This window comes from Portunus trituberculatus, chromosome 16, assembly GCF_017591435.1.
Source record: "Portunus trituberculatus isolate SZX2019 chromosome 16, ASM1759143v1, whole genome shotgun sequence".
Classification (NCBI taxonomy): Eukaryota; Metazoa; Arthropoda; class Malacostraca; order Decapoda; family Portunidae; genus Portunus; species Portunus trituberculatus.
Window position 1 is genome coordinate 10,750,536 of NC_059270.1, and position 24,909 is coordinate 10,775,444.

General features: G+C 40.3%; 1 long non-coding RNA gene across 2 annotated transcripts in view; it reads right to left on the reverse strand.

The window, feature by feature from the left end:
* The window catches only part of LOC123504629, a 173,556-nt gene that overhangs the window by 116,764 nt on the left and 31,883 nt on the right, over window positions 1-24,909 (reverse strand). The window contains exon 2 of one of the 2 annotated variants that reach the window (XR_006674896.1): window positions 13,177-13,305. The exons of the other annotated variant lie outside the window; for it this stretch is intronic. This is a non-coding gene — a long non-coding RNA (uncharacterized LOC123504629). The remainder of the gene's footprint in view (window positions 1-13,176; window positions 13,306-24,909) is intronic. 2 annotated transcript variants of the gene reach the window in all.

The following is a 24,909-nucleotide window of genomic DNA, read 5'->3' on the forward strand; positions in this document are numbered from 1 at the left end:
CAAGGTATATATCCTGTGGCAGATATGTGCAGGATGTGAAGGTGAAGCCACGTCTCAGGTGTCTGTAACCAAGCACTCCGGCGAGCAAGGAGACGGGATTAGACCGGTGAAAGGTGAGTGACTCGAGGTCGCTAAGGAGGGCAGACAAGATGAAGACAGGACGTGTGGCTATAATGTCCAGGAACAAAGAGAAAGATGAGATTGCTGCCCGCGGCGGTGACACGGAAGCACGAGATATGGCTGAGGATAATATGGTGCCTTCACGCCCTTACACAGGAGGCAGGGAATCTATTTCTGGTCTATTCCGTGCCTGTTTCCTCCGCATATTAAGGACTTGTAGATGTATGCAGGAATTATCTTGAATCGCTTAACCATTAACATGTGGTTCACTATATTCTACTACTTCGTGCCGTGATGATTATGGTGGTGATAACGATGACGGCAATAGGTAGTTACACAAGGGATTATACCTGAATTAACTGTAATTATTCTGTTAGAGGTGAAAATCATTATATATCTGTCCTAAAATTATAATGAGAGAGTAATGAAAATTCTGACAAAAAATAGGGTTAATTCCACGGAGAGAACACAAGTACAAGACTATCTAATGTACAAAACAAAACACGTGATTTAAATAGAAAGGTAGGACATGGGTACGAGGCAACAAGTTTGTTAAAGGATTAAAAAGAATAGTTTTAGAAAGATAAGAAAATGTGCAGAATAAACTTAATGAAAAAACGAATATAATTAGGAACAACAACAACAACAACAACAACAACAACAAGAGCAAAAAATAAGAGCAAAAAAAAAAAATAAATAAATAAATAAAAAGGAGCAAGAAGAACAAGAAGAATATAAACAACAAAAACAAGAACAGGAACAACAAAACTAAGAAAAAAAAGTCGGCGTGCTACTGTAGCCCGTACACACAAAAAGAAAACACAGACAACAGGGAAACACCGCATTACTTATCTCACATTAGTCTCAGGCAAAATGTTGGAATATCATATATAATACATAAAAAAGGTGAACATTGAAACGGAATAAATTAATGAATGACTGCAATTATGGCTTCACAGTGAGTAAATCATGCATGAGAAATGTTCAGTCGTTCTGTAAGAGTCTTTGAGGCAGCGGTTGATAATGAAGCAGTAACAAATTTTTAAGTGGCGGATAACGATGCAATGGATGCATCAAAATTGTGAAGGAAAAGTTAAGCCCTTTCAATTGATAATAAAATTTCTTACCATAGTAAAAAAAGAAAAAAAAATGGCATAGTTGTATGGAGCAAAGAATAAAAATGAATGAAAATAGAAAATAGATAAGAACAAAGTAAGGGTATAACAAGGGTTCCTCCTGTTATCTGATTTAGGGCCCATTAGTTTTCATAATCCACATTAATGATTTGGATGCTATGAATAATAGCGAATCAAATCTACCGAGGACACCGGTGGAAGAAGATAAGTCTTGTGGGGGCAAAACGTGGACCTCGAAAGTATGTGTGATTACAAAAAAGGAAAAGGGAAAATGAAGCTCAAAATCAGTACATTGTAGATAAAAATAAATTAATGAAAAATAACTACAAGAGCACGAGAATCAATAGATCGACTTTAGAAAGTGATTTAGGTGTGATATTATTCCCCAAACCTGCGGCTCAGCACTGTATCAACTGTATATAATGAACAAACGGAATACATGTTCTTATAAACAGCAACCTAAATAATAGAATCACAGATACAATTCTAAGATTCTACTTTCAAGGCTATGGAAAGGCTTTACGTGAATTAGACTCCATATCTCTGGTCACCTTACACGTAGAATTAATGTAGTTTAGAGGCTAGAGTCTAGAGATGCTACCCTATATAAAATGGGAAACGCCAACAGAAGAAGAGGAAAGAGTCTATGCTAGAAAGGAAGGATGAAGACAAGTATTATGATGGACAGAAAAATTTCCTGGGATAGATTATAACACCACAAATAATAATCTTTGGAAAGACGTATAGTGCGTGGTCATGTGACGGAAGTATTTAGAGGAGCTAAAGTGTTCAACAAATAAGGTGTTCCTACAAATCAGATTTAATTAGTTCCTTGTCAGTGAATAAGTACAAATGAGTATAAACAAGTGAAATTGCGCTTTGAAAAGGAAAATTGACGATTGTTGATGAGTGAAGAAAAAATAACAAGAATGAGGTTGTTGATGGACCGACAATAGACACAAGAAGAGGTTATACAAACTTGTATATAGAATGGGACAATATGATTCTTCAAATGCCCAAGAGGTTCAATGTATAGGATCAATGGTTTTTGTAGTCACCTCATCGCTTTATACTCTAAATAGAAAGTGAAAGAAGAAGAAGAAGAAGAAGAAGAAGAAGAACAAGAACAAGAACAAGAACAAGAACAAGAACAAGAACAAGAACAAGAAGAAGAAGAAGAAGAAGAAGAAAAAGAAAAAGAAAAAGAAGAAGAAGAAGAAGAAGAAGAAGAAGAAGAAGAAGAAGAAGAAGAAGAAGAAGAAGAAGAAGAAGAAGAAGAAGAAGAAGAAGAAGAAGAAGAAGAAGAAGAAGAAGAAGAAGAAGAAGAAGAAGAAGAACAAGAAGAAGAAGAAGAAGAAGAAGAAGAAGAAGAAGAAGAAGAAGAAGAAGAAGAAGAAGAAGAAGAAGAAGAAGAAGAAGAAGAAGAAGAAGAAGAAGAAGAAGAAGAAGAAGAAAAGAAGAAGAAGAAGAAGAAGAAGAAAAAGAAATGAAGAAAGAAAAAATGAGGGGATGGAACAGAGAGAGAGAGAGAGAGAGAGAGAGAGAGAGAGAGAGAGAGAGAGAGAGAGAGAGAGAGAGAGAGAAAGAAAGAGAGAGAGAGAAGTAAGGTAAGGATAACAACAAACGGAAGCAATCAAAAACAGCAAAAAAAAAGACGAACAACAACAACAACAACAACAACAACAACAACAACAAGACGAAGAAGGATATGGAGGAGGAAGTAGAGGAGACGAGAAATGGAAGAAGGCGAGGCATTTGGGTAGCCTTGAGAGCGAGGAATATAGCAAGAGTTATGGAAGATCAGTGTCAGGGGCCAGAGGAGATGGGTGAGCGATGAGAAGAGAGGAAATGGCTCGTCTGGTGGTCTGGCCTGCGAGGAGGGACTATCAAGGGCGCGAAAAGGAGATGGAAGAGACCCTGCCGGAGACGATATCGAGATGGTGGGAGGACATAGATTTGGTCAAGAGAGGATCGTGTGGAGTGAGGAGGAGGGTAAGGAAAGATAGAATCCACCAAAGGGTCTATGAATGAGAAAATGAAGAGCACGGCAGGCATTAGTGACGGACGGAAGGAGGAGGAACAGGAGAGGGGGAGCGGGAAAGGAGGGGCAGGAGAAAGAGGAAGATAGAGAGAGGGGAGAAGGAGAAGGAAACGAATTACATAGCCATACAGCAACAGACCTTTAAGTCCTTGCAAGACTGTTTGTGAACTACTAACGAAGTACAGATGAAAGGAGAAGGCAGTAAAGTAGAAGGTTCCTCCCCACCAAAAGGAGGAGAGGAATAATACAAAGAAATATAAGAGGAAGACTGACAGACAGCAGATTTTGACGTCCTCACTAGGCCGTTCGTATGATTATTCTGCTCTAAGTAATTGTAAAAGAGACGGGATAGTAAAGGAGAAGAAGAAGAAGAAGAACAAGAAGAAGAAGAAGAAGAAGAAGAAGAAGAAGAAGAAGAAGAAGAAGAAGAAGAAGAAGAAGAAGAAGAAGAAGAAGAAGAAGAAGAAGAAGAAGAAGAAGAAGAAGAAGAAGAAGAAAGAAGAAGAAGAAGAAGAAGAAGAAGAAGAAGAAGAAGAAGAAGAAGAAGAAGAAGAAGAAGAAGAAGAAGAAGAAGAAGAAGAAGAAGAAGAAGAAGAAGAAGAAGAAGAAGAAGAAGAAGAAGAAGAAGAAGAAGAAGAAGAAGAAGAAGAAGAAGAAGAAGAAGAAGAAGAAGAAGAAGAAGAAGAAGAAGAAGAAGAAGAAGAAGAAGAAGAAGAAGAAGAAGAAGAAGAAGAAGAAGAAGAAGAAGAAGAAGAAGAAGAAGAAGAAGAAGAAGAAGAAGAAGAAGAAGAAGAAGAAGAAGAAGAAGAAGAAGAAGAAGAAGAAGAAGAAGAAGAAGAAGAAGAAGAAGAAGAAGAAGAAGAAGAAGAAGAAGAAGAAGAAGAAGAAGAAGAAGAAGAAGAAGAAGAAGAAGAAGAAGAAGAAGAAGAAGAAGAAGAAGAAGAAGAAGAAGAAGAAGAAGAAGAAGAAGAAGAAGAAGAAGAAGAAGAAGAAGAAGAAGAAGAAGAAGAAGAAGAAGAAGAAGAAGAAGAAGAAGAAGAAGAAGAAGAAGAAGAAGAAGAAGAAGAAGAAGAAGAAGAAGAAGAAGAAGAAGAAGAAGAAGAAGAAGAAGAAGAAGAAGAAGAAGAAGAAGAAGAAGAAGAAGAAGAAGAAGAAGAAGAAGAAGAAGAAGAAGAAGAAGAAGAAGAAGAAGAAGAAGAAGAAGAAGAAGAAGAAGAAGAAGAAGAAGAAGAAGAAGAAGAAGAAGAAGAAGAAGAAGAAGAAGAAGAAGAAGAAGAAGAAGAAGAAGAAGAAGAAGAAGAAGAAGAAGAAGAAGAAGAAGAAGAAGAAGAAGAAGAAGAAGAAGAAGAAGAAGAAGAAGAAGAAGAAGAAGAAGAAGAAGAAGAAGAAGAAGAAGAAGAAGAAGAAGAAGAAGAAGAAGAAGAAGAAGAAGAAGAAGAAGAAGAAGAAGAAGAAGAAGAAGAAGAAGAAGAAGAAGAAGAAGAAGAAGAAGAAGAAGAAGAAGAAGAAGAAGAAGAAGAAGAAGAAGAAGAAGAAAAAAAGAAGAAGAAAAGAAGAAGAAAAGAAGAGGAGAGCATGAAAACTTAAGAGAAATGCTCCAAAAAGACGAGACGAAGAATGAGCATGAGAAAAGAAGAGTGAAAACAAAACAAATACCAGGTAGAGAGAGAGAGAGAGAGAGAGAGAGAGAGAGAGAGAGAGAGAGAGAGAGAGAGAGAGAGAGAGAGGAAAAGTTTAGGAATAGAATGAAACAGGAGACAGAGGTGGTGGATGGAGGAAGTGGTGAAGGTGTTTGTCAAGGAGCGAGAAAGGCAAGATGGTTTGTTGGAGCAGAGTGGAGCACCTGGTTCCTGGAGGAGATGACTGCCTCTGCTCCGTGGAGGTGAGGGGCAGAAAATACGAGGAAATCTTGGAAAATGAGCGGAAGGAAACATTCTAGGATTCATTTCCAGGAAAGAGATGGGACCCTTACTAACAGGAAAAAAAATGTTAAAGTTAGTCGTGTCTGATTTTGGGTAGTGTGCCACTCGCATATTTGTATCACAGGGTGCATCCACGTGTGTGTTTGTGTTAATGTTGGTTTCTTCTGCGTGTTTTGCTAGAGAGAGAGAGAGAGAGAGAGAGAGAGAGAGAGAGAGAGAGAGAGAGAGAGAGAGAGAGAGAGAGAGAGAGAGAGCGGAGCGTAGATAATGAAACATACAGCAAATGAAGATATAAAACCTATATGAAAACAGAATGTGAGAAACGCGACAATGGCAATTAATTAAGTAGAATGAAGATGGTCGAATAAGCGAAACTCATCATCAAAGTGACACTAAGTAAGTAAGAAATTAATATTGTCAAGCTAGAAAACAAGATGCTAAAGAAACCAGCAACCAGTAATAACAAGTATGTAATGACAATCTGGTGTATAAATCACTGCATTGCCGAGAGGGGTCGAGAAAGACTTAATTAACTGTATGGCCGGAAGGGATATAAGAGGACAAGTTGACAAGGCACTCACTTCCTCCCCAGCAATACCCTCCAGGCTTCTTGGGAACTGCCGCGCAAAGATCGGGAGCGGAGGCATTCCAGTACCACCGATGACAAGTTTCTTAGAGGATGACGATGATATTGACGGTGGTGGTGTTGGTGGTGGAAGTGGCGGTGATGATGATGATGAGGAGAAGGAAAAGGAGGAGGAGGAGGAGGAGGTTATATTGGTGTTAGTATGCAGCAGCAGGAGCAGCATCAGTAGCATCAGTAGCAGCAGCAGCAGCATTATTATTACGAACAGTTAATATCATTGCTTCTAGAACAACATTGTGACTGGAGAAGAAAGGCAAGCTCGCTTTTGCTGTGCCTTAAGAAAGGAAAAAAAAAAAAAATACAGACAAATGAGACTCAAAAAAAATCTCCCACGGCAAGAGAGAAAACTTTATTAATGTATGAAATGTGAAATATATGAAAAAAAGTAGGGGACATGTGTGACTGCAGGATAATATCAAGAGAGTCACAAGATATTACTTTTGAGAATCTGTAAAGTGCAGTCTCGTTAACTGAAAAGATGCTGGAGTTCGTGATGTGTAGTGATGTGCATGAAGGGACTCTGAAGACTTGCTTACCTATGAACGATAAAAGTTTGAAAGGAGGAGTGTAGCTGGTGGTGATGGAGTCGATGGAAGAAGAAAATACTGATATAGTGACCAACTCTTCATTGTATTCGTTACGGCACAGCAGCATTGTGATGAAACTACTTTATGGAAAAATACGAGTTAAAATTGAAGTCAAATATTTTGGTGACTTTTTTCAATAAATACGCACTAGTGGGGTATATAAAGTTAAACACTAACAAATTTTTGGTGTGAGCAACCTCACCACTTCACTGATATCCCTTTCATTTTTACCAATATCAAGAACTGTCCAACTAATATATCTGCCTTTTTTCATACACACAACACACACACACACACACACACACACACACACACACACACACACACACACACACACACACACACACACACACACACACACACACACACACAAATGAATCACTTGACCTATCAAAATCAAATTGTTAAGCATTTTCTAACTGTGTACTCGTACTCCCCAGTCTGACACACACATCACTAACCCGGGCATCAAACAAGACAGTGATCAACAAACTAGTGAATTCTGAAAGACAAGAGCCACGATCATTTTCAAATCAAAACACATCAGTGATGGCAGCGCCATTAACATGCATGGTCCACAAAACTAAAAAGCCTTTCCAGCCACAGAAAGATAGCCGAGCAGTTGTATGGCAGTCAGCACCACTGCCACCACCGCCTCTTGCCCTAGCAGATAGCGTCCCCTGCACACTGCCACTCCCGTTACAAGGCGCTCCCCATCAGTACCACTGACAGATACAAATACTCGTACAAAACTTTTACTACAATAATTTTTGTTGCTGTTGCTGCTGGTGCTACTGCAGTTGCTGTTGTTCATACTGCTACTGCTACTTTTATCATTATTATTATCATTATCATTGTTTTCATTATTACTATCATTACTCTTATTATTGTCATCATCATCATTAGAATTTTGTCATAAAAGTGTAAAATATAATATATAAATAAACTAATGGTTCTTTCCTAATACTTGACTAAATGGAAAGTACAGCGTCCCACGCGATGCTTCCTTTGTTGGTATGTATCTGCGGAACCTCTTCGGGTGCACTTGCCTTGAGGCGTCCCTGGAGCGGAATGGGGAGCATTGTACTGGTCTCGTGTGAGGCGGATGGGCATGGTGAAGGGTCGTTAACCAAACAATTGCTCCCTCCCTTTCTACCTCCTTCATCGCCCCTCTCTCATCATACTCTATCTAGATGTGAATGGCGACCATCACCGCTCATTCTCATTTAGTGAGAACAGATGTTCACTAAATTTATATTGCATTAATCGTAGCATTTCATAGATAGCCTTACAATTGTTTCAAAAATTTTTCTTTATCATTGTTTAAATTCAGTGTCTCGTAGTCAGACGTGGTTTCACGTAATCATCCTTCACCTTCACATTCTCTCCTTCCATTAATCATGTTGATGTATGAAGCGTCACACGAGCCACATGTAACCTGTAGCATTTTGGGATTAGTTTTGTTTATATCACGCCCGTTGATAATAAATTATTGAAATAATATTTGGCTTTGGATCAAGAGATTCTACACACTTCATTGGCGAAGCCATGAGCAAACACGAAAAATCAAGAAAACAACTGAGAGAGAGAGAGAGAGAGAGAGAGAGAGAGAGAGAGAGAGAGAGAGAGAGAGAGAGAGAGAGAGAGAGAGAGAGAGAGAGAGAGAGAGAGAGAGAGAGAGAGAGAGAGAGAGAGAGAGAGAGAGAGAGAGAGAGAGAGAGAGAGAGAGAGAGAGAGAGAGAGAGAGAGAGAGAGAGAGAGAGAGAGAGAGAGAGAGAGAGAGAGAGAGAGAGAGAGAGAGAGAGAGAGAGAGAGAGAGAGAGAGAGAGAGAGAGAGAGAGAGAGAGAGAGAGAGAGAGAGAGAGAGAGAGAGAGAGAGAGAGAGAGAGAGAGAGAGAGAGAGAGAGAGAGAGAGAGAGAGAGAGAGAGAGAGAGAGAGAGAGAGAGAGAGAGAGAGAGAGAGAGAGAGAGAGAGAGAGAGAGAGAGAGAGAGAGAGAGAGAGAGAGAGAGAGAGAGAGAGAGAGAGAGAGAGAGAGAGAGAGAGAGAGAGAGAGAGAGAGAGAGAGAGAGAGAAATTTAGTAAGGTCAAAGATAGATGTTTCCTGTTAAGAATCCGTGTTGATAAGTCCAGGACGTTCATTACAAGCGAAACTATTGCAGGTACTGTAAGATTATGATATATATATATATATATATATATATATATATATATATATATATATATATATATATATATATATATATATATATATATATATATATATATATATATATATATATATATATATATATACACACACACACACACACACACACACACACACACACACCTACCTGCACCAACTTACACATTTTCAGTACGTATGGCATTAACCATTATCAGAATGATTATAAAAAAAATGAAATAAGAATCAAAGACTTAATCACTAAAAAAACAGTTATGGCAAATATATTTTTCTAAAACAAGCCACGCCATCAAGCTTCACAGCAGTACAAGAAGTTTCCAATTATCAGTGTGCGCCTGCAGCAGCCACTCATTAAGTCTTCACCCGCCGCGTTTTGGAATTTGCCTCATCCATTGCACCTTATTCCCTCGCAGCCTCAAGAAGAGTGAGGCAGGCAGCAAGAACCTCATGAAGTAATTGAAATCTGCTGGAGTCGCTGTAAAATATGACGATGTCTGCTCGTCTGTCTCCCTGCCGGCCTTCCTACATTCATCTGCCTCTTCCCTTTTTTCTGTCCTATTCCCGCACTCTCTCTCTCTCTCTCTCTCTCTCTCTCTCTCTCTCTCTCTATCTATCTATCTATCTATCTATCTATCTATCTATCTATCTATCTCTATCTATCTATCTATCTATCTCGTATTTGCCTCTTTCTCACGCATTTCTTGCAATCTTCTACCGTTATTTTCATGACAACTTCTCTTCTGATCTTGTTAACTGCATGCCTCACTTTCTCCAGTGGTCTCGCTGCCTAGTTTTTCCTTTCCCTCTCACCCTTATTCAATCATTCACACCTTACTCTGGTAAACTATGGAACTTCCTACCTGCTTCTGTATCTTAATCTCCCTATGACTTCAACTCATTTAAGAGGCAGGTTTCAAGACGTTTATATTTATCTCTTTCTTTTGGCTAGCTCTTTCGAACCTGCAAAGGGAATGGCATCTAATTGGGCCTTTATTTTCTAACCACACTTTCTGTTGTCATTTTATATACATATACACAACTACCATTTGTCTACTGTTTCTATCCAGTTATCTATAAACACGTATACATTCACGGCAGTAACATGCAAAGTACACTAAATACTCCGGAGCAAAGTGGCCTCACCTTGTTTCATTAATCAGCTAACTCTTGCGCACTTTCAGACCAAAGCTATTTTTAATTTACCATCGACGATTTTATATTCGAATCAAAATTTAAACGACGATTGAGAACTTTCGGCCTAAAGTTGTTGAGGGCCGTGATGGCCTTGGGCGCTGCACGGGGGAAGGAGGTGGCTGTCGGGTCCGGCCTGGGGCCCAAGGCAGGGAACTAGCTGCAGGTCCTTCTTTTCCTTGGTGGCCTTAAGCTTCACTACTAGTCGTCCACTTGCAGCGCATCACACTAGGCAAGGGTCGCCATAAGCAAGAGATCAATGTCTACCACTCACCAGATGGTGCCGTGAGGGGCCCTAAAGGGGTGATAAGGGCTCCTTGCATAGAGTCTGGTGGTGAGTGGTGTGTACGGGTCCCTGCTTATAATGACACCGGGCTGAACAACTCGCCATGAACGAGGGCACGCTGTGCGCCATGAGCCAGGCACTGACAGTACCAGTGGTCCTTTACGTTAGGTTAGGTTAGGTTAGGTTAGGTTAGGTTAGGTTAGGTTAGGTAAAAAGGACTCACTTCATGACAGTGTTTGGGGAGTGGTGTGTGGCGGGTCATTGCTCATGGCGACCCGTGTGAGGCATTGCAAGGTTGCATCGTCACTGCTCTCATAACCACGGGACTGGGGTTGACCCTTTCTGGGTGAAAAGTTTCGTCCCAGTACCTGTGTAGGTAATAATACTTTGAATCGTTTCGCCATCGCCATCGCCGCACCGTTAGCCTCGATAAACGGATCGTTATCCTCGACAAACACATCTTTACCGTGGACACTGGAATCGCAACCTGTCGTGGAATCCCATTGTTAACGTGGACTCATTTTCCTTTGCGGCTTCAAGCTCACTGATTGTCGTCAACTTGCAGCGCCTCACACTAGGCAAGGCGTCGCCTTAAGCAGTCTGCCGTGTCTACCGTCCACCAGATGATGCCGTGAGGGGCCTTTAAGGGGTGATAAGGGCTCCTTGCATAGAGTCTGGTGGTGAGTGGTGTGTACAGGACCTCTGCTTATAATGACACCGTGCTGAACAACTCGCCATGAACGAGGGCACGCTGTGCGCCATGCACCAGGCACTGACAATACCAGTGGTCCTTTACGGGGTGAAAAGGACTCACTGACAGTGTTTGGGGAGTGGTGTGGCGGGTCATTGCTCATGGCTACCCGTGTGAGGCGCAGTAAGGTGGCAGCGTCACTCTCCTCGCACTCAAGGGTCTGGGGTGAACCCTTACGGGGTGAAAGGGTTCGTCTCAGTACCTGTGTAGGCAAGTGAAGTTCAATTGCGTCGCAGTGAGGTGGCAGCGCCACTCTCCTCGCACCCAAGGGTGTGGGATGGACCCTTACGGGGTGAAAGGGTTCATCCCATTACCGGTGTAGACAAGTGAACTTCAATTGCGGCGCAGGAAGGTGGCAGCGTCACTTTACTCGCACCCAAGGGTGTTGGGTGAACCCTTACGGGGTGAAAGGGTTCGTCCCAGTACCTGTGTAGGCAAGTGGACTTCAATATTGTGTCGTGAAATCGCATCGTGAGGACTGGAACCGCATCGACATCGTGGAAACCCGCATCGTTACCGTGGAAACTGGAATTGCATCTTGATCGTGGAAACTCGCATTATTATCGTGGAAACTAGAAAGTCATTTTTATCGTGGGATGGCACCCTCATTTTGGAAACTCGCATCGCTATCGAGGAAACTGGAATGGCATTGTTATCTTGGAAACTCGGAGCGCTATCGAGGAATCTGGAATCACATCTTATCATACACACTGTTATCGTGGAAGCTCTCGTGATCGTCGTTCGTTTCGTTATCTCTGAATTACTTAATTAGTCTTGGTATTATTCTTAGCCTCCGTAATAATAGAGATGTTGGTCATTTTTATCTTATCTCTTTTACTGTATTTTTTTTCTCAGGGTATAGTTTAGTGTTCTTCAACCTTTTCTAAGTTCGTGCACCTTTTCGAGAAGCAAGGAGGACTATAAAAGAAATGCATCAATATTTGTAATTTTCCCCTACTTTAAGACTGAAAATCGATAGATAACACTACTATTGTATTAAACAGTCGCTATATAGTGCGAAATGTACTATTACAAAATGCCACATCTCAAACACATCAGGCCCTTGTTCTGTCTGAGTATAATATATTACTATTCTGAATAAATCGTAATACTTTTATTAATGTCAATAGGAGAGGACCCAAACTGTCACATTTTCAGTGTTTGCAGGCTAGTTTAATTCAGGAGTGGGTCAGCATCGTCTCGCGGTACAGAGTAGTCGTCTCTAAACACTGTATTACGATGTATCTATTGATTTACCATGCTTTTACTCCTTCCAGTATTTTTCTGTTCTTATTCTACCATGGTACTTCTTTATAGTTACTTGAGTTTATACGACTAATATCATAATACATAATTGTCTGGTGTACCAAGATTTTTAGAGACTTAAATACAGCACGGAACCTTAAGATCATTAGACATGTATCATGAAGTAATAAAAAAGACAAACGATATTAACATTTATCGTTTTTTTTTATTTATTAATTAATTTCCACTTAATCTAGAAGTGTCTGAATTTTTTTTATTAAATGTCTTTTGAACACATTAAGCTGAGAGAGAGAGAGAGAGAGAGAGAGAGAGAGAGAGAGAGAGAGAGAGAGAGAGAGAGAGAGAGAGAGAGAGAGAGAGAGAGAGAGAGAGAGAGAGAATAAGAATGTATGTGTCATGAATAAGGACGCATGACAGGCAGACTAGATAGACATTAGTAATTTCCCGTGCAGGAACTGACGAAGCACGAGGAGGAGTAGAAAGGAAGGAGAAGGGTGCGAGAAAGACAAGAGGAGGAAAGAAAAGTTGGAAGGAGAAAATGGGACGGGGAGATGGGAAAGACAAAGGAAATAAAGGGAAGCGACAGTAAAAAGGATTTATAATTAGATAAGATATTGTTGACCATTACTAGAGAGAGAGAGAGAGAGAGAGAGAGAGAGAGAGAGAGAGAGAGAGAGAGAGAGTGAGGGCTTCCTTTCAACGGCACGAAAAATCTTGTCCTATTTGACACATGCACTTCAACCCTTCTTTCCCCACTCATCACCACACATGTCTTCTCCCTCCCCTTCACCAATACCTTACCCTCTCTTCCTCCATCAAACTGGAAAAAAAAGTTTAGACAAATGTTATGACGAAAAATATACAAACATACAAACCTGAGCCAAACGCGAGTGTCAAAAGAAACTGATGGTGAGTGAGGGAAGATAGCAACCAATCACAGGGCATGACAAACACTATCTATAAGCAAGACGAACACGGATAACTGTATTGCCCGGAGCCTGACCATTTTTTTAGGTCATCACTGTGTGGGCAACGTTTATTACCCATATGCTCATCTTTCCCTTCTTCAGCCACGAGTGCATCAGAAGTTCCGGTGGTGGCACGAACCAATACACACAGGCGGTACGTAAATAATTCCTGCGTCACCTTTAGTCGCAGCTGACCATCAGGTTCTATAAAACGGAAGGGTAACGTGTTAGCGCTGAAATTTAAACATAAGAGGGATGGATAGATAGATTAATATTGGCTAAAAGGTATATAGTTTAAATGTGAAGAAAGCAAGCAAGCAAGAAAATGCAAGAAAGCATGAAGGATAGTGTGTTTGATTGATTGATTGATTGTTTGTTGGATTGATAGATAGGTAATTTATTTATCTATTTTGTTATGTATTATTCTTTTTTACAAGACATTAATGCGCCAAGTCTTTAACAGTCAGTGGAACGCAGGGTTCGATCACCATGAAATGTCTCTCACCTGCACAATTTTTGTAAAGAACGTCCACTACCATATATATGACAGTGTACCGCTATCACCAGCTGCTATCCTTTATCCTAATCTACATCACTTCCTATCCACGCCCTTCACCTTCTATCACTTGTAAAGTTCATAAATAACCGTGGGACAGCTTTCATCAACACACATCACTATTCATGATGCAAAGCGACACACCAGCCGTTCACCAAACACGCATGAATATGGTTGATTTTATCTTCATTCATCAGAGATTGCACTGAGCTGTTGATCTCTTTATTTTTTACTGTTTCGGCAGTATTCAGCGCTTTGTATACATCGATAGTATATATATATATATATATATATATATATATATATATATATATATATATATATATATATATATATATATATATATATATATATATATATATATATATATATATATATATATATATATATATATATATATATATATATATATATATATATATATATATATATATATATATATATATATATATATATATATATATATATATATATATATATATATATATATATATATATATATATATATATATATATATACTTATACTGTATGTGGCAGGAGTACATTTCTCGCCCCGGCCTAGATAAATTAAGGTCAAGAATCATCCTGTGATAAATCACCACAATAAACTTAAACGCGAGCACACTTTGTATCCTCCACATCGGATAAACAGTGAACCTGCAAGAAGTGATTTTATCGCCCTTAGCACCACCTACACGCCTAAAAGAAAGAGCAGTCACAAGATGATACTCTACTCAATAAAGAAATCAACTCGGCAACAAAACTCAAGACGAATGAAAACAACTTTTCTTGCAGTATTTCCAATTTTCTTAATCTTAAAAGCGTCGCAAACAAACACACACACACACACACACACACACACACACACACACACACACACACACACACACACACACACACACACACACACATACTTTCTTTAAGCATATATTGTTTTTCATTTTTTAACTGAAATTTCATTATTCATTGAAAAAAAAAAAAAAAAAACATGGAGCTGAAATCCTACAAATAATCTTGCCAAACAAAAAAAAAGTAAACAAAATACAGTAAAACTTAAACATGTAGATTGAAACTCCTTCCGGTGTAAGGTGTCTCAGGTTTAAAATGAAAATATATTTATATCTTACAAAATATTAAAGATGCAGAAAATCCCTCTGTGGTTGCACGCGCAGGCTGTCGTTGACAATGAAAAAAAAATTTTCAACACCTGCGCTGGGAGATGAAAACGGAAATGGAACGCTCCGCGTTCAAAATTCCAATTAAGCGCCTCCAGTGCCATTAACTGTTTATCCAAGAGACTTCACTTAAACAGTGATCGGGAGTTTTTGCACCACCGACCCGAGCACCACGCCAGAAAAGGAAAAGTGGTGAAATTGGATTATCAAATCTTTTCGAAAAACTTCCCTCCCTCTCTCCCACTTCCTAATTCGAAAGCTTTTCTACTTTCTTTCAGCGGAGAACTTAGCCTGGATCGGCGGACGGAGCTGCCGTCTGTCGGCACCACGGAGACAAGTTCCTGCCTGATTAAGTTAGCTCTCTCGCAGAATGTCTGTCCGCCTACCTAAGCCTATAACACTCTCTCTCTCTCTCTCTCTCTCTCTATGTGTGTGTGTGTGTGTGTGTGTGTGTGTGTGTGTGTGTGTGTGTGTGTGTGTGTGTGTGTGTGTGTGTGTGTGTGTGTGTGTGTGTGTGTGTGTGTGTGTGTGTGTGTGTGTGTGTGTGTGTGTGTGTGTGTGTGTGTGTGTGTGTGTGTGTGTGTGTGTATGATGCGTGTCACGAAAGGTAATGAGTCGTTAATTGAGGCTCACACGAGAGAGAGAGAGAGAGAGAGAGAGAGAGAGAGAGAGAGAGAGAGAGAGAGAGAGAGAGAGAGAGAGAGAGAGAGAGAGAGAGAGAGAGAGAGAGAGAGAGAGAGAGAGAGAGAGAGAGAGAGAGAGAGAGAGAGAGAGAGAGAGAGAGAGAGAGAGAGAGAGAGAGAGAGAGAGAGAGAGAGAGAGAGAGAGAGAGAGAGAGAGAGAGAGAGAGAGAGAGAGAGAGAGAGAGAGAGAGAGAGAGAGAGAGAGAGTGTGTGTGTGTGTGTGTGTGTGTGTGTGTGTGTGTGTGTGTGTGTGTGTGTGTGTTTCACATTCAAGTTGCAAGATGGTCTTCATATCCGGGATATGTGTCAGCGGCAGTGGTCTCAGAGACAAATGAACACATATGAAGGTTTTCCTCATCCCTCCGCCATGCCTCTTCCAAGTCCACTCACTGCAGGAACACGTCAAAAAGTAATTTAGAAAACTGGTCAGATTCCTCCAAGTTGCAGTGTTGTTGAAAAAAAAGATAAACAAAAACAAGTTCCGATTGAAGAGAGAGAGAGAGAGAGAGAGAGAGAGAGAGAGAGAGAGAGAGAGAGAGAGAGAGAGAGAGAGAGAGAGAGAGAGAGAGAGAGAGAGAGAGAGAGAGAGATATTAGCCTCAACAGTTTTATTGCTTTAAGACTTCTGTGTCAGTACTACCAAAAGGATGTATAACGAGCAAAACAAATAACTGAATCAGCTAACTCTTCTCATGACACACAACGATCATAGCTGCTTCATTTAAAAATCTGATTCTTTTTAAACTTGGAATTACAGTTGAAAATATGACTAAGTAAAGGAGATTGGTGCTAGATGTTAAGCTGTAATGTATAAGTGCTGAACAGATAGATATGCAAATGGAACAACAACGAAAACGAAAACAACATCAACAACAAGCATCATACAATACACCACAATCACTCACGTCACACAGTTACATCACACAACACACCACAATTAACTCATAACACAATCAGTCACAACTTACGAAACCACACCACAACCAACATTGCACTTCACAACCTTACACTTCATATTTCTCACCACGCCACACACAGCACTCAACAATGCCACACTAATACATATACATAGCACACAGCCACACCATAAACAGAGATATCAAATAAAGTCATACATCACACCGGTTCACAACATTCCATACTTTATCCAATTAATCAACAATCCGTGACACTTCCATAAACACATTGCACCTATCACTTGCTTGACAATATTCACACAGCAACCTATCCATCAGTCATAACACACGCACAAAACCACTTGCAACTGTATATATCACAACAAATCACATAAAAATCAATGACAAAACTGTACCACAAAAAAGAAAAAGAAAATCACACTATACATCACATCTAGCAACAAAATAACACTTATACCTGCCAAAGCACATAACCTCATCATTATATTTCTCGTTAGAATCCCAATAGTTTAATAGTTTCCCCGATTATAACGATTATAGTATCGAGTTAAGCTTGCACAGTTGACCAATCGAATCATACCGAACTGTGGTAAACTCACAAACCTTGCAGTATGGTAACACATCACTCACTCTTCCTTCATAAACCGAAGTCGTCTCCATTACTGGCTGTCTAAAAGATTCTTTACTCTTCAAACCAATCTATTCGGAGATAGGAAGCGCGGCGCATACACATGGCTTACCTTTTGACCCATTTCGTCCAATTTAAACATGAGAAAGGATCCTGCTCTTTCCTTAGAGAAGTTCTGTGCGATAGAAACTTTAGCTCTAGGTTGTATTAAGTCACCATGAATATAGACGTATAGGAGATCAGGTGCGCTCTTATTTCTCTTAATTTATGTAGACTCTGTACTTGTCAAATTCTTCACGTTCTTAACATTCTGCTCATGTTAGGCGTGTACCATCCACGGGCAGATGATTCACGCTATGTAACATGTGGGTGGTGTACGAGTGGATTAATTAGCCTGAACAACAGCTTCAAGAAAAAAAAAAAACATCAATATGTGTTCCCTGCTGATGACACTCTGTATATTTGAAGGTCACTTTCCACTTCCTTTTAATTCAAACGCTCTCAGCTAATTACACATGGCTAGCACCTCACTCTCTCAAGTTGTCTCCATGTTCACAGCAGCCTTATTGCATGACAACACCCTGCGCCGTTTCAAGTTAAGTAGCAGGTAAAACTACCGTTATAATAACAAACTTTATGCCCAAGGACAGCAACAGGAGTAACTAGAAACTGGAAATTGAGCAAAAGTGGAAGTGTTAAAGATGTGATTTACAATAAGAATCTTTTTCCGCCTGACATATGTCTACCACCTTGCTACTTTTCATCCCCTCTTTATATTTTCATCTTCGATATATATATATATATATATATATATATATATATATATATATATATATAGAGAGAGAGAGAGAGAGAGAGAGAGAGAGAGAGAGAGAGAGAGAGAGAGAGAGAGAGAGAGAGAGAGAGAGAGAGAGAGAGAGAGAGAGAGAGAGAGAGAGAGAGAGAGAGAGAGAGAGAGAGAGAGAGAGAGAGAGAGAGAGAGAGAGAGAGAGAGAGAGAGAGAGAGAGAGAGAGAGAGAGAGAGAGAGAGAGAGAGAGAGAGAGAGAGAGAGAGAGAGAGAGAGAGAGAGAGAGAGAGAGAGAGAGAGAGAGAGAGAGAGAGAGAGAGAGAGAGAGAGAGAGAGAGAGAGGGTTTTGAACAATCAAGCGGTATATTTAAATTTCGGTTGAGAATAACCGAAAAACTTAAGTGCAGTATAACATTAGAACATAGGCTGGAGAGATCATGTATACGACTTAAGACTTCAAACGTTTGTGTGTGAGGGGAGGGCCAGGGTTTCAAGTAAAAGTAAATTGAAATCATTGATCTGGAGTCTGTCAGAACTCATTGATCGGCCGCAACGAGCGTAGATAGAGACACAAACCATGAATGATACAAAGATACCTAGGGTCACATCAGATGCCGCTTCACGTGCCTTTCTCGTCTGTACGAAGCCAATTTCCTTTAAGAGGTAGCCTCGGCATTGCCATCAGCAAATCCCAAGGGCCGAGTTCCAGTATTCTCTCTCTCTCTCTCTCTCTCTCTCTCTCTCTCTCTCTCTCTCTCTCTCTCTCTCTCTCTCTCTCTCTCTCTCTCTCTCTCTCTCTCTCTCTCTCTCTCTCTCTCTCTCTCTCTCTCTCTCTCTCTCTCTCTCTCTGGATGCCAAAGGGAAGAATGTAGCATTGTCTTTAAAGTTGTTCTTTGCGCCAGTATTATCTCAATATTACCTACGAAAAAATTTAGTACCTGCGTCTGGAAAGACTATAAGTGCTTCATGTTTTCCTTTGTGGTGTGTATTTCTTTTACTGTTGTTTTTCTCGTATACTCTTTGTCTCTATTCATCTTAATCAACAACATCAACAACAGCAACATCATAAACAGCAACGACAACAACATCAACAACAACAACAACTACTACTACTACTACCACTTCAACAACGTGAAGGAGGCATTAGTCACTTGCTGCTGTTGGTCTTACTGAGGTACATACAGGAGTAGGAGAGGTGTCGATGACTCTTCCCTTGTCCCATTTGCACACTTTCTGTTTTTTGTCTCAATAGTACAGTGTGTAGCTGCAGCCTATGTAGTACATTCTGAAGACAACCTTTCTCAGTATTGATAATATTTATATACTATACGCATGCAACAAGAAGCTATATATACGTTAATTAATCATAAGACGTCATGATCATTGAAAATAATTCTCCTTCTCTGCGCTTCAGTTTATGAAGAGAACCATAAAGATTTTATCTTTGTCAACTTCTGCAACATTGTAACATCGACTGTGGAAAATCAATTCGTTTCAAGTTTTACCTAACACAAAAAGAACAGTAGTAGCACTACTATTACTATACTACTCCTATTACTGTTTCTTCTACTATTAGTAATACTACTGATAATACTATTATTATTATAGTACTATTACTACTAGTACTATTAGTACTACTACTGCTACTACTACTATTATTACTACTACTGCTGCTACTACTACTACTACTACTACTACTACTACTACTACTACTACTACTACTACTACTACTACTACTACTACTAATGGAATGCATGTAATTTATTTGCGAACCTCATGGAACTCATCAGCATTAACTTTTCCTAATACCCTCTTTCACTCCCATCCATAATCACCACACCATCCACTCTCCACTCTGATCTCGCCTCACACCTGGCCCGCTCATCACACCCTCATACGTCACCGCTTCTCCCCACCATCACCTTATTCTCTTTTATCCTAAGGCTTCGTCACATCTCCCCGTCATATATTGATATTTTTGCTAGTACTATTGTTGCACTACTACTACTACTACTACTACTACTACTACTACTACCACCACCACCACTACTACTTTTACTAGTCCTACTACTACTGCTATTACTACTACTACTACTACTACTACTACTACTACTACTTCTACTGTTACTACTTGCTACTACTACTACTACTACTACTACTACTACTACTACTACTACTACTACTACCACTACTACTACTAGTACCACTACTACTACTACTACTACTAGTACTGCTAGTACTACTACTACTACTGTTGCTTTATTTGCTTCTGCTGCTGCTGTTGCTGCTAATACTACCACCACCACCACCACCACTTACTACTACTACTACTACTACTACTACTACTACTACTACTACTACTACTACTACTACTACTACTGCTGCTGCTGCTGCTGCTACTTCTACTACTACTACCACTACTACAATTACCACTACTTGATTCTACAGCTACTACTACTACTATTAAACATACTAATAATAGTGGTTTAGGTTTTATTGTTTCACTCTTTCATAACTATTGACTGTTTGCCCTCACTGTGTATTTGTAGCTCTGTCCCAAGTAAAAAAAAACACTAACGCACGTTTACCTCATCTCAAAGAACTTGAAGCCAAAACATGGCGCAGTGAGTATGTAGATGTTACAGTCCCAGAGAGAACAATACGCTATCAGCCACACGCGCGTCCTCAGTACAGGGATAAGCTATCATTGGACCCCCTAGCAACGCTTATCCATCAGTCAAAGATGTTTTAGAGTGTAAACATGGTGGCAAGAAGACTAGCTGAATCGAAAGACAGCGGAGATGTAATTGGAGTCTGTCTCGTTGCAGAGCTCAAAGTTCAGAAGTCACATCAGTAGAGTTCGCTTGCCACCATTCCCTACAACTCCACCATCCACACTTTTGGCCAGAGAAGCTATCGTCCATCTGCAGGCCTTGAAGGAGTGTTAAATATAGCAAATGAACTGCGTCGTGATCCCAGTCAGTTAATACAATAATAATTGCAATCCTTCCTCTAATGTGGCGGACACTCGAGGTGGATTTGAATCGACTTCAGCATTAGTCCATGACTATAAGAGAACTACTAGAGAATGTCGAGGACCATTAAGGTATAAAGAAAGTGAGTGTCAAGGCGTCACTACATTTCCATGTGCATATAGATGAAAAAATTACTTTCTACGATTTACACGTGGCGTTGAAGCAGGTGGTGACCTCTGTGTCGAAGTGCAGATGAAACATGCAGTACTTGTCCACGTAAGAAACTAGAGATCAAATAACCCCAGCTGGAATTCACACAAGAGAAAGTGTGTGTTAAGAGTGTAAAAGTCTCCTAAGGCAATCGAAAACACGTCAGGAGCTCATCACTCCAGTTGTTCCTTCGCCAGTGCTTTTGTTATGATCTACGCGCTAACGAGAAGTGTCATGGATACCATCCCAGGCCTGTACACGCGTCGTGTCTATACCTGTAAGACGCAGCGCAAAGGTTTTATAACGAATTGCATAAAGGAATAGCTACCGCACCAGTAATTCGACGTTTTCAAGATTTTCGGTACTGATGTTGAGGTTTCATTAGTACTATCGTTAGTACTTTCGTTTCATAACCCCTTAATCTATCATTTTATGATTATACTTATTATTTACTTTTGACTATTATTACTAAAAAATCTTTTTTTTTCTATCATAATGGAATTCTTAGTGTATTAATTCTTTGTGCAAATTGCTACAGAAAGTTTGACCGAATATTAAATCCAATTAAAAACAACAACATTATTCTAGCTGTTTGAAATGGCAGTGCTTTGCCACGTTAGCGCCAACTTTTGCAGGATTAAGACGCTAAACATTACTAAAGAATAGTAGAGGTTGGCTGATGTCCATAAACATAGTGGACAGAGGGACACTATACCAAGCACTACTGTGGCCTAAAATGGTCCCTCAAGACTGCATTTTGTACGAATACGTTATCCATAAGCAGGAAGAAAATATAAGTTTTTTTTCCAAAAGAAAAAGAAGCATGCGGGTAACCTAGCCGTTCACACCACATTCTCTGTGTCATAAAGACAACTAGGAGGGATAGAAGTCGTTATTCATTGCTCAGTATTTTCATTCCTGCAATGAAATAAGTCGTGATTTATTTGCCCTTGCTACACTCTTCATGTCCATGTAAGCCTGGTATATATTGCAAATTACAAGGTACACAAATTTGCAGGCCGGCGAGCGCTGTTGCACACACACACACACACACACACACACACACACACACACACACACACACACACACACACACACACACAGACACACACACACACACACACACACACACACACACACACACACACACACACACACACACACACACACACACACACACACACACACACACACACACACACACACACACACAACGCAGCTGCCATCTGCGGGCCCCATTAGTTGCCGAAAGGCCCACTATAAATCATGTTTTGTACCCATATGTATAAATAGTAAAATTGTTTTGCCTGAGTGAATGCCTATGTATGTGCTTGTACGCATGCTAGTATGAAAGCAGGGAACACACACACACAGACAGACACACACACACACACACACACACACACACACACACACACACACACACACACACACACACACACACACACACACACACACACACACACACACACACACACACACACGAGAGAGAGAGAGAGAGAGAGAGAGAGAGAGAGAGAGAGAGAGAGAGAGAGAGAGAGAGAGAGAGAGAGAGAGAGAGAGAGAGAGAGAAAATGGTGAATGAAGTCGGGCAAAAATTTCGACATGAAAATAAGTAAATGATGTAAATAACTAAGTAAAACATAAATATTTACAAGTGCATCCTCAATATAAATAAGATATAGGACTGAATTCCTTTCTATGTATATGTTTCCGCAACTATGCAAGATTTTCTCACCCTGCTCTCCCCACAATGACATGAAACATGAGTCGCCTCTCAAGGACTGCTGACCAACCACAGGCCACATCTTCAAGCCATCAATGAAATTCGTTCTCGTATTGCCACTATTTACAGTCCTCCCAACGGTGCGCCATTGATCCTCGGTGACCAGATAATCCCACGCAAGTTAAAATCACCAGCCCTTCCAGCCTCCCTTTCAGACTCCCTCTGCATGAGCCCGCCCTTCTTCCGCCTTCCTGTCCTTAATCCTTCCTGCGGGGCGTATCCCTTTCACCAAGCTGACTCTCAGGAATAATGTACGTACACTCCTACTTTTTCCTATGTCTTCCATTGACATATTTTTTTTACTTCCTTCCTTCCCACTAAGTCGTTACTGAAAGTTCTGGTGCTGAGGCGCCTTTCAACTTTCTTTGACGCTAAAATATATTCTAACCACGTGAAAATCATTGGCAGAAGTATTGGTCGAGTAAAGTAGGTAATAAGTTAACACCAACGCTTGTCTCAAAGACGTCTTTCCTTTATCTTTCCCTTTACTTTTTAGTTCATCTATAATCTCTAATCAACTTTAGCCAAAATAAATAAACATTTATAAATGAAAGATAAGGAATATTGAGACATCAACTGCTAATCATCCCTTGTAACAAATATTACAAAAACGTATCTAGCAAAAAAAAAAAAAAAAAAAAATCATTTGAATGATATGGGACGGCCAAGACGTTCTTACCTTCCCCATTACCTAGACGTGGCCTTGCAGAAGGTCACCCTCATGGCTCGGTCTCTCAGCTTCCTGTCCCTATAACTGAAATGACCTCGTTTGTCTCGGCAAGATGGCTCCTGTGATTGCACCGTTTCACTGTCACCGGCAGGAACACAACCCGCAGGCAGAGGTACTGTTTGAAGGTGTGGGTGGCGATGAGAGGGACGATTCTCCTCTGGCTGGAAATGCGCAGTTTGATGAAGGGAAGGGAGGCAGGAAACTCGGGGAGGAGGGAATGATCGCTGGGAGATACGACATTGGGAGGGAATAAATTTCAGCATTGCTGAAACACGTCACAGAGTTGTACACTTGCTATGTGTATCAACTCTCAACATCGTCAGACACTTATCTATGCCTTCGTGACTCGCGTGTCTCAGTGTATACTATTCAATTAAATTAAATGTAGAATAATTATTAATTTGTTGTTAGAGTCTTTATACGGAAAATAGCGAGCAATCTTTTTTTTTTTTACTTATGCTTAATCATCCACCTGCTTTTGTTCACAAAATCTGAATCCTTTATCCTTCTGAATATCAGTGTCTGGAACATGCTTCCATATTACTCTTCAATATGAAACTTAGGGAGATATTAGTATGTTTGTCTCTCTCTCTCTCTCTCTCTCTCTCTCTCTCTCTCTCTCTCTCTCTCTCTCTCTCTCTCTCTCTCTCTCTCTCTCTCTCTCTCTCTCTCTCTTCACCTGCCACACACACACACACACACACACACACACACACACACACACACACACACACACACACACACACACACACACACACACACACACACACACACACACACACACACAACGAAGGACGCAATGACTCGGTGATTTTAAGTCATCTCAAACATATTTAGAAATAAGCTAAGTGATTTGTGGACATATAACCGCAGTTGTGTTGGTGCAAGCGGCCGGCCACATGCATGATGGGGCCTTCAGCTTCACGTTTTTTTGTCACTTGCGACAATCAACTTTGCCTAGTCACCTTTAACCACTAAATACATGTTAATATTATTGTAGTTGTTGTTATTTTTGCTGTTCTTGTTGTTGTTGTTGTTTTTGCTTTAGTTATTGCTATTGTTATTGTATTATTTGTGTGTTTCAGAGAGAGAGAGAGAGAGAGAGAGAGAGAGAGAGAGAGAGAGAGAGAGAGAGAGAGAGAGAGAGAGAGAGAGAGAGAGAGAGAGTGTGAACATACAAACTATCCTCGAGAATGCTCCCACATGTTCACTTTAATAAATATTTTGCATTATTCACGAAGCGTCATAATTATTCATGCCTGACCCCAACTTGTCGCTAAATGCACACACCTCCATGGGAATTATGCATCACCGCCCACCACACTGCCACCTGCGGGCTCCTAGCAAGGTACTTTATTCC